This window comes from Schistocerca piceifrons, chromosome 7 (assembly GCF_021461385.2).
Source record: "Schistocerca piceifrons isolate TAMUIC-IGC-003096 chromosome 7, iqSchPice1.1, whole genome shotgun sequence".
Taxonomy (NCBI): domain Eukaryota; kingdom Metazoa; phylum Arthropoda; class Insecta; order Orthoptera; family Acrididae; genus Schistocerca; species Schistocerca piceifrons.
In genome coordinates, this window is record NC_060144.1 from 298,785,752 (window position 1) to 298,796,644 (window position 10,893).

The window sequence follows — 10,893 nt, forward strand, 5'->3', positions numbered from 1 at the left end:
CCCAGCCTCCTGGGGATGGGGACGATAAGAAACTTTACAGTTTAAAATGTTAACCCCCATTCTTTATTGCAGAATGAGATTCTACACAAAAAAGCTTGGTACATTTAGTCCTGAACATTTGTTTTGATTCTTGGTAGTTGGCGCCGTAATTCAAGAAAATCCATGTTATTTTTGCGTGGAAAGTGGTTACGGATAAATAAAAAATACTTTTTTACTTCGTAAATTTTGATTCGCTAAAACTAAAACTCTCCCTCTTTCCCCATAGGGTGGGGTTTGAGAGAGAGGAGTTAGAGTTGTACTAATGTTGACCCATTAATATTTGGGTCTTGGAGGATCGTTGTCTTATGGACAAAGGCCCCCCTCGCCCTCCATACTGGATTCGTAATCTAGCTTTTTCGGTTATTAGATTTTTGATTCTTATAGATTTTGGATTCAGTTTGCAACCTATGTGTTCTTTTGATCACTTTGGGTGAAACATGTTTTCCCATAACTGGCCATCATATCAACTTGAGATTTATCCTCCTGAAGTTCCCTCCCCATTTCATGTGAGAATTAATAAGCGAAATATGCTCATGTGCGAGTTGTTTAGAAACGAGTATACAGTACCCAGTCCTCCACCTTCTTCCCCTCCCACAAACATCAAAGCTTCTGCTTTTTATACTAACTGTGGATTTATAGGATACTGTTTTTTTAACAACTCCTGACCCCTTCATTTGCAGCTTCCCATCCACGTGGGTAGGTGCATTGAACATTAGTAACCACTGGTGATTCACTAGGGTGCACACTGCCGGCCGAAGTGGCCGTGCGGTTAAAGGCGCTGCAGTCTGGAACCGCAAGACCGCTACGGTCGCAGGTTCGAATCCTGCCTCGGGCATGGATGTTTGTGATGTCCTTAGGTTAGTTAGGTTTAACTAGTTCTAAGTTCTAGGGGACTAATGACCTCAGCAGTTGAGTCCCATAGTGCTCAGAGCCATTTGAACTAGGGTGCACAGTTCATGGAATGCGTTAGCATTATTCTTTGGGCATATTGGGCAGCGTTGTTGCTCAGCTAGCATCAATAAATTTATTGCTGAAGAGTTATTAAATTATATAAGGGGTCAGAATGAAATTTTCACTCTGCAGCCGAGTGTGCGCTGATATGAAACTTGCTGGCAGATTAAAACTGTGTGCCGGACCGAGACTCGAACTCGGGACCTTTGCCTTTCACGGGCAAGTGCTCTACCAACTGAGCTACCCAAGCACGACTCACGACCCGTCCTCACAGCTCTAATGGCAGAGCACTTGCCCGCGAAAGGCAATGATCCCGAGTTCGATTCTCGGTCCGGCACACAGTTTTAATCTGCCAGGAAGTTTTATATAAGGGGCTTTCAAAAAGTTTCCGTTCGAAGGCCGTACAGCACAGAATCGGTAAGCCAATCAAGCACAATTGCCGTGATCACCGACGCAAACATCCCAGCGACTCACAAGGTTAAAAAACATTGTGTCCTGCTCCGTTAAGATATCCGTAACTGCTTGTTACATATCCTCCTCCGACAAAAATCAACGATCCTTCAATGCTTTTTTTAAGAAACCGAAGGTGTGATAATGGCTTGAGGAGAGATGAGGATGATAATCGCATGAGGAGAGATCATGAGTATGGGGCGGGTACTCGGGTGGCTCCCACTTGAGTTGGCGCAACTCCTGCGTTACGACATTTACGACATGGGGACCTTTGCGCATTGTACAGACAGAGACAGACATACAGCCCCCATACACATTCTTTATTCTCCTATGAACGTCTGGTGGTGTTCATCCTTCGGCAGCCAGAGGAGAATAACAGCACGGAGGTCCTGTTTGGACGCATTTGTTAATAACGTTGCCATAAATCACATTTCCGCATTTACCGCATACGCGTCGAAAAGGTACGAATGCCACAGGAATCCCTTGCTTACACGTCGGTGCTTATATACCAACACCGGAGAAGCACTACTTTGCATATACGCTGGAGCAACACTCTCAGACGGAAACGTTTTGTTATTTATCATCTTCCTGGTATTCGCGCATGAATTACATTTTCTTTCCTCCCAATGAATCTGTATTTGGCATCTGATTTGCTTTTCTTTCAGTTAATTTTACGAAGTCAGAAAGAGCTTCCAGTCTCTCGAAATGAATACACGCGGGTCCAGTATGGTTTTCAAGGGGTCTTACACGAGAAACCTCCAGTCATCGCGGAATGTGTACATACAATTCGTGTATGGTTTTCAAGGGAATCTTATGCCATTCTTCCGGAAAACTAGTGGCAAGGTAACGATGAGTTAGGTGGATAGCAATCAGGCACCCTCCTCTCAAAAGTAGACCACAAAGTCTCAACAACATCGAGCTCTGGTGGCTGCAGTGGCCAGGGAATGTGCGGCAATTCTGCACACAAAAGCAGTCTTGGACAATTGCGAACTGTTTGAAAAAGGAATCGGTCATCTTGGAGCACATTGCCATTGAGAAGCTTATACAATAGCGTAGGACGGCTCTAATCAGCCAAAAGATCACTTAATCCTTGGCAGAGTAACCACAATGTGGCAGTCCAAAACAATAGTGAACCCCCACCCCCTCCACGTTTCACGCTAGAGACGTAAACTCGGCCAGAAGTTGGAAGCAGTGTGACACAAACCTCATCCGACAAAATAGCTTTCTTTCAATGCTCTGTAGTCCTGCTTGTGGCTTCGGCAACACGTTTTACTGCTACCGGCATTTGCATCACTGATCAGTAGTTCCAACTCCCCACCAAGTCCCTGTTTATTAAAATCCCTTCGTGTTACTTTGGTGCTGAGAATGCTCGTGAATTGGTTCAAATGGTTCAAATGGCTCTGAGCACTATGGGACTTAACATCTGAGGTCATCAGTCCCCTAGAACTTAGAACTACTTAAACCTAACAACCTAAGGACAGAACACACATCCAAGCCCGAGGCAAGATTCGAACCTGCAACCGTAGCCGTCGTTCGGTTCCAGACTGTAGCGCCTAGAACCGCACGGCCACATCGGCCAGCTGCTCATAAGCGCTACAGTCAGTTCTGTACTGACTTCTGCAGCTGCCACCCTTTTACTTTTAGTCACAAGCTTCTTCAGTGGCCGTCTGTCACTTACCAGTCAACACGTACGCTTTTGTCGCGTTGCGACGTAGCGGGTGATGTTTTTCAACATTTCCTGTATGTGGTATAAATCTTCGATACGGTCCGTCTTGAAACACCAAACACTTCGGCTTACGTAAGAACCCACCAAACGAGCTCCAACAACTTTTCCACGTCGGAATTAATTTGGCTGCGCCATAACGCACTCACAGTTATACATAACACTGTTATTTCCACGACTACCCCTTGCAACCGTGTTAAGGACAGAGCACAGGCCCCGTTCATGGTCAAATACAATAGGACAACCTGCAAGATTGAGAATCATACGTTTTACGAGGGCTATTCGGAAAGTGAGATCATATCGGCCGCGAAATGAGAACCACAGTGAAAATGAAAAATGTTTTGTTAGCAACAGTTTGCTACATTTGTCGGCTACCTCTCTACATCGTGGCCGATTCGACTTAGACATTGTCGTAGCGCTGTACCAGCTTTCCAGTACCTTCGTCACAGAAGCCAGCCGCCTGTGCTTTCCGCTATTTCTCTACGTTGGTCTGCAGCATGTGGCAAAATGTTGTCTCCATAGCCAGCGGTTCATGTGAGCAGAGATGATCATCAAGGGAGCCAAGTCCGGACTGTTTGGTGGGTGACCAAACACTTCCCATCGAAAACTCTGCAGGGGCGTCCTCATTTCCATTGACGTGTGTTGCCGAGAATTGTCGTGAAGAAGGGAATGCATGACAAATTACATTATGTTGAAAGTCGCGAGCTCTTTCTTCTTATCTCGTGTTTTCTCCTGAAAATCTCGTGCTTGTACTCTTCTTAAATTCACTATTACAGAGATCGCCTAAACTTTATTTTTTTTGTTGGTTCTGTGCGCTACAGATAACTTACTTGGTCTTTCTGCTGCCACTGCTTGATCTGCTGCATTCCATCATTTAACAAAAACATAAAAAAACCTATTATTCATGCTGAGTGCAATGCATGTTCTGTATGGCGGCTCCTGCTGTTGCTGCGGCTGCTGCTTACTACAATTACATATAATTCAAGAGAAAGGGTTTGGTCACATCTAAACTTGATAAATGATAACTCAAACAAGTAATTCCTTTTTTAAAAAACTATATTCTGTAAGCGATTCTTTCTCATTCAATTAACAAAATGCTAGAAGCTCTTTGAACAATTGCTTCGTATGTACATCTGCCTCCAGTGGCATTACAAATTAATCAAACTCTTGAGACAGACTGAAATACTTCTCAATTAAATACATAGTGAAACAATTCCCTGACAATTACAAAAGAAATCAATGACAAAAGCCAATACTTAATCTATTCGCCTAACAATGTTTCCCTTAAGAATTCAACTTCTATCATTATCAAAATTACCGTCTGCTGCTACGCACATACACAAACCTTTTTCTTTAAATTAATAAGCGCACTGCAAATTACAAAAAAATATCAACTCAGTACCAAATCCTGTGTCGCTGCTGGCGGACACGGCAGTACGGCAGCTCGGCGACGACCCCTCGCCCAACACACGTGCGCACCACAGCAGGCGGGCTCCTACACTGGCTTCCAAACTGCCACTAGTTAATCCGTGCGCTGCGAAGCGCGACAACAATATCTTAAGATACCAGAGCTTGTGTATCCGCGCTGTAGCCAACCTTTAAATCCTAAGGGAGTATTGCCAACTCTCAATGTGGGGTTGCATGAAATCAGGTGAAGCCTCGCAGCGGGCACCCACATTTGGCGGGACACAATATCGTTCTGCGCATCTTTACAAGTCACTGTGTGTTCAGAACTGAAAAGAGCGAGGCGACGTGATCGACAGGCATATTAGAGACACTGCCCAACGCTTATTTGCGAAGTTTCATTGGATTATCACTGTTGTTTCCATTTCGCGACTTGTCGGACATTACTTTCTGAACGGCCCTCGTATGTTCAAGCTTGCATTTTTCACGGTATTACCACATTTTTGGCCACCCCCTGTTTTTCACTGTTTTCAGTTGTTTATCGCCACTTGCGCAACTGAACTGTAATTTTTCCGGCGTTCCGGTCGTACTAGAAGGCAGAAAACAAGCCAACGATCCGGCGGAGGCGAAGTCCCTGGGGGCGCGTGCCCGCGGCAATTTGCGCGGCTGGGTCGCGTTTCTGGGACGTGGCAATGATACCCTCACTTACGGCGGACGGCAGCCCTCTCTCGGCAACAGGAGCCTTCGTGATTAAGCCCCAGACTCTGCCGGACGGCAGATAAGCCCTCCTCCAGCCCTGCTCCCGTTTCCTCGCAATTAGAAGAAATCCGCTATAATTCCGCGCCCGTCTCTAATCCTAATTAAATCTCAATATTTACAGAGAGTAATTAGAATTACGAACTGCGCGCTAAGGTAGACGGAAGATTACTTCTAGACTCTGCGGAGGCCGTTCTTAGTGTCTCGACGGCCTCGTACTGATGCATATGAGATATCTCTTAAACTTTTAACGGTCGAGATGATGACGTTGTGGGGGAAGAGTAAATAAGTTCAACGTAACTTGTGCATGAGCTGAGATCAGAACGTAACAACTTGTTTTGCTTAGTTTAATTCTTCCTTTTTTAAAAAAGAATTGTGATTTAGTATATGGTCTTCCATACGATAAACGCTGTATTATCGTTAGTGGCAATTATGGACGTCTTCGGCTTAGTTTTGTCGCGACTTCTTAAATACGTAATATATGTCTCTAATTTCAATTGAGTCGTCTGATGCAACACTCAGTAGTGGTACGAATAAAAGTAAAATCGATGAAATTTCTGGCTAAAGTTCCTTATGGTACTCTTGTTCCGAGCATGCCATTTGTATTGTCTACTAGAAGAAAGAACGAGTTGAATGCTGACGAGAATTTGTTTATATGGGCCAAAGTAGGGAATGGCAATTGTAAAATAAAAATCAATGGGGACTGTATGTTGTATTATAGACAGTAAAAATCCTTATCTCTTTTCCTTATCTCCCTCCCTGAACATGACTAATCTCAGTTAGCGACATACCATTATTGTATCAGTGAATGCAACGGCTCATACTCTCTATTCATCGACTCTTTATCTACCATATCCTGAATATTAAAAAGGCTTCTCGGTACGCATCGGATAGCAAGCGATATCCAATATGTTCCGAAACGTCGAGCATAAAAACGGAGTTCTTCCGGGGTTCATACATCGGTTTGATTACAGCAGGGTAATGCCAAGTGTTTTGTGTAGCTCTTGGGGAAGGGACCATTTGTATACTCTACAGAAGGATCGTCAAGGGTCGCTATCCTGCAGTATAAGGGTCAAAGTATGACTATTACACACTTTCTCCTGCTTAGGCAAAAAGAGAAAATCGCTTATTTCCTTCTTTTTTTTCATTTCATGTGATTTGCGGCAGGCCTTAAGGGACTTATCGAGGTACCATTAGTTCATGAACGATTCCTTACAAAACTTCCAAGAATTATTTTTATCATTTCTTCGTATCACAGGGAACCACGGATTTCAAGATGGCTATGCACAGAAAATAATCAAAATTTTTGTCAAGACTTGTTTATCCGTCCCCGAGAAACACGGGTTCAAAGTTACCCCATCTGTACACGTTAAATACGCACGTAAAATCTGATGTGGGCCACAACGTAGTTTATAAAGTGACATAGCACCGAGAAATACGCTGTTAACTGCCTCCATTATCTTCAGAAGGGTTCTGTGAACCCCATTCTGTAGTACTGAAGCACGTGCGTGTGTAATAGGATATCAGGTGCAAAATTAGTTTTGCTTTATTTCAATTTCACATAAGTAAACAGTCAAAAGTTTACTGACCCATAATATTCTCTTCATATGAGTGACATGCCCAGCTGTGGCAGGGAAAAGAAGGAAATCAGAGGAAAATGCTCCTATCGGAGCACAAAAAAAGCGAATGTGTTCGTGTTTAAAACACTCATCGAAAAGTGGAGTACCAGCTGCCTCATTCTACCATCCTCAGCACCTTTACAAATTGTGCTAAAACCTTGTTATGCGAACTTCCTAGCATTTTTTCGCTCTGAAATCGAAGGAGAGAGTGAGAGTGGGAAACAGAGGTTCAAATGGCTCTGAGCACTATGGGACTTAACATCCGAGGTCATCAGTCCCCTAGAACTTAGAACTACTTAAATCTAACTAACCGAAGGACGTCACACACATCCATGCCCGAGGCAGGATTCGAACCTGCGACCGTAGCTGTCGCGCGGTGCCAGACTGTAGCGCCTAGAACCGCTCGGCCGGAGACAGAGGGAAAGGTAATAAATAGTGGAAGATAGTGGGCAGTGGTTGTGGTACAGAAAGAGCAAAGGAGACAATGGCAGTGTGAGAGGAAAAGAAGTACACAGTGGCAGTGGAAAATAGTGCTAGGAAAAGAGAGAAGGGAGCACAGCCATCGGGACAGTAATAAAGAAATGAAGTAAGTGAAAGTGCCTTAGAACCAATGATAATGAGAGTCTGTGATAGTGCAACAAGGAAGAGAGAGATTGTAACAGAGAGAAGAAACAGCAAAGGTAGGAACAAATGAATGTGGTAGTCGCAGTAAGAGAGAGCAACGGGGTGACAGCGACAGTGAGAGGATACAGCATTAACAGGACCGAACGCAGGAGACAGCCTGCGACACAGGAGGAACTGCCAGTTAGAGAGACGCCAAGGGGTACTGACAATGAGTTTGGCTGAATGAGTAAGTGAGAATGGGCGGGTGGGAGTGGACGGGCATGAGGGATGGACCAGTGTATGTGAGCGAGTTATAGTTCGTGCAGCTTGTGGGTTGAGAGGCGAGTTGCATCTCTAAAGAGTGCGAATATGTTTGCAATCCAAAATTTTGGCGAATAATTTTAAAGGTGCTGAATAAGAAAGTAAGAGGCTGCTGGAACCCTACTTTTCAGTCAGAGTCTTTGAAAAGAGAAACATGTTGGCCTTTCATGTACTCCAATAGAAACATTTTTACGCTGATACTCCGCAGAACGATATTGAGGAAATGATCTGCAGATCAACAGGCCTTTCGTAAGCGTGTTATACAGACTAGCGCCCCACGGTCTTAATGGTTTGTCCAATGTACAACATGCCCAACTGCATGTGGCAGATAGACAACGGCCTATGCAAACCAAGATCATCCCTTACAGACCCTACAGGGTTCTAATCTTAGATGATGGTCATTATGTTTCAGCAGAAGACGAATGAGTTTGGACATGCTACCTGCGTAAGGCAAAAACGCTACGGGCTTTGATGACACCTCCTTATTTTCGTCTCTTATCCGATACACGGTTGGTCAGTAACACAATGCACATAAGATCTTTCACCATAGCTGTTCTGACAAAAGGTGGCTTCACCATGGGCTAACTCAGTTGACAAATTTTGAGGGTCTGAGATGACATGGATAAGTTGTACCTCTTAACACTGGGCTAGGTGGTGATCACTAGTGTATCAGCGCGAAGATTTCCTTTATACGCATGACCCAAAGTACAATCAACCTTCCTCCTCACCGGAACATCAAGAAAGAGAAGACAGCCTTCCTTGTCCACTTCCACAGCGAAGCGAATATTCTGGTGAATTGAATTCCGATCTTCTAAAAAGCTAGGAAAACTATCACTGCCAAGAGGCCAAATAATAAAAGTATCATGTACAACTCTAACTCTACGTAAGTAAAAATGATTGCAGGTCTCACTGCTGGAAACTCCACGGCACGTTCATCGAAATCTGCCATAAACGGATTAGCAATAATAGGTGAAAAGGCCTTCAGATTACAACTCCATATATCTGCTCATCGAACTGGTCATCATCTGTTGGAGAACATTACCTTCCTACCCGAGATCCTATGGTTTATAATAACACAGAAATTCAGGCCAGCAGCTATAGGGATAGTGTTATTAAGGAAGAAGCTGAAATTAAATTACCAAGTGAATTTATTAATAGACGGAGGTTTTTGGTTAAATTCTGCGTGGAATCTTTGCTCCCTCCCCGGTCAAACAACAGAGTAAATGCTGTTTGATCCCCCGTTGCTAATTAGTGTTCACAATCGTTAACTTCTTGTGCTCTCCTGTCGAAATTCCAGTGGTTGTTGAAGACGTGACCGGCTACATTCGCTAACATTTTTTAATCACATCTTTTTTCCAATTAGTCTTATCTAAGAGCGGTTTAGATCCCTTTAATTTGTGGGCCGTTTCCTTTTTCGTTCGTTTTATCACTCTGCTTTGATTCTCCACCTCCACTTCCCCCCTTCTGCAGATACGTTCACCAAGCCCAACCACGCCACTGGTGGCCTCATCCAGAGGTCGGTATGAGTGACTAATACGGTATATGTTGTTGATGGAGAGGTCATCATGACACTTTTTTTCCGTTTCTGCTCATATTTTCTATGGTTACTTACTATGTGCCTGTAATTCTTTGGTTTCTATTCCTTTTTGCTTCCTTATGGCGTTGATAACTTCCGATTATTCCGTCTTTAGGGCAGTTTTCCCTACTGAATTGAAATAATCTAGCCAGCCGCTGTGGCCGAGCGATTCTAGGCGCTTCAATCCGGAACCGCTCGACTGCTATGGTCGCAGGTTCGAATCCTGCCTCGGGCTTGGATGTGTGTGATGTCCTTAGGTTAGTTAGGTTTAAGTAGTTCTACGTTCTAGGGGACTGATGACCTCAGAAGTTGAGTCCCATAGTGCTCAGAGCCATTTGAACCAGTTCGCATTAAGGAAGTAGGGAGGGGCTCTCTTTCAGCTCAGGGGCTGAAGAACATGATTCGGAAGTTCGAATTGACTGGCGATTTGGGAATTGTTCCTGCGAGGAGCCGACGTCCAATTGTGCGGCTGCGAATGCTGGACGCAAAGAGCGGTTTTCAAGCAGTGCAAGAGCTGTGTCACCACAGCTGAACATTCCGTGGTCTACCGATCGAAAAGTGCTACTAACGGTATGTCTAGTGCTGTAGTGGATGCAGACAGTCCTCACATTGTACAGCGTTTGTAACCTGGAAAGTAAACATGCCACAAAATAAATGTTATCCAGTTATGTGGAAATTAAAACCTGTTTCTTTCGTAGTTTATTCGTTACTTCTCTTTCGTATGTCCTTGCAAATGTTTCCACAAAGTTTCATTGTCCTACGATCACTTGTTTTCCCTGCGACCCTCTCAACTAGTGAAAGTTTAACTGTAACCATCCTGTATTAGTATATTATAAGACGATGTTAGAATATACCAGGAAGGTTACGAGCAAGATTCATCGACAGAGTTTTGTGAAAATATCGTTTCCTTCCTTCTAAGGATTTCAAATGAAGCTTGCAAAGAATTTTATGATACTCCCATTCTGACGGAACTGGCCCGTAACAAAACTCTTAATTGACTTCATTCCAAACACTCAGGAGAAGGTTGCGCAAGCTCCCTGTACATGGTCTTCGTCTTCTCTATCTCATTTTATGGCTTCTCGCAATGCCACGTCAAGATTTTTAATTGATGTCGCAGAGACATTGTACCTTACACTGGACAGATGTCACCGTAACTTCTTGCACAGCTCACTCTATAATGATAGCAAGTTGAGATGCAACAGCAAAGACCAGAAATTTTAAATTCATTTTTTATCCAGTAGTCCCCAATACAGCAAACAAGCAAACAAAGACTGTATCACATGATGGAGAGTATTTTGGACATCAACAGCATAAAAAGCGCTATGTTTGCGGACGCATCGTTAGAATAGATAACGGGAACTGACCCATCTGATAGTAACACTTCTTGTGAACCAGAGAACCAAAGTACGCTGAATCTGAAAGGCAAAAATGCATCTTGATGAAATAATATA

The 10,893-nt window shown here is 43.8% G+C and overlaps 1 non-coding gene across 1 annotated transcript; it reads right to left on the bottom strand.

Annotated features, from left to right (window-relative positions):
- Positions 1–1,166: 1,166 nt before the first annotated feature.
- Trnas-uga lies at positions 1,167–1,241 on the bottom strand. The gene has a single exon. It is a non-coding gene; the product is annotated as a tRNA-Ser (tRNA).
- Positions 1,242–10,893: the final 9,652 nt, after the last annotated feature.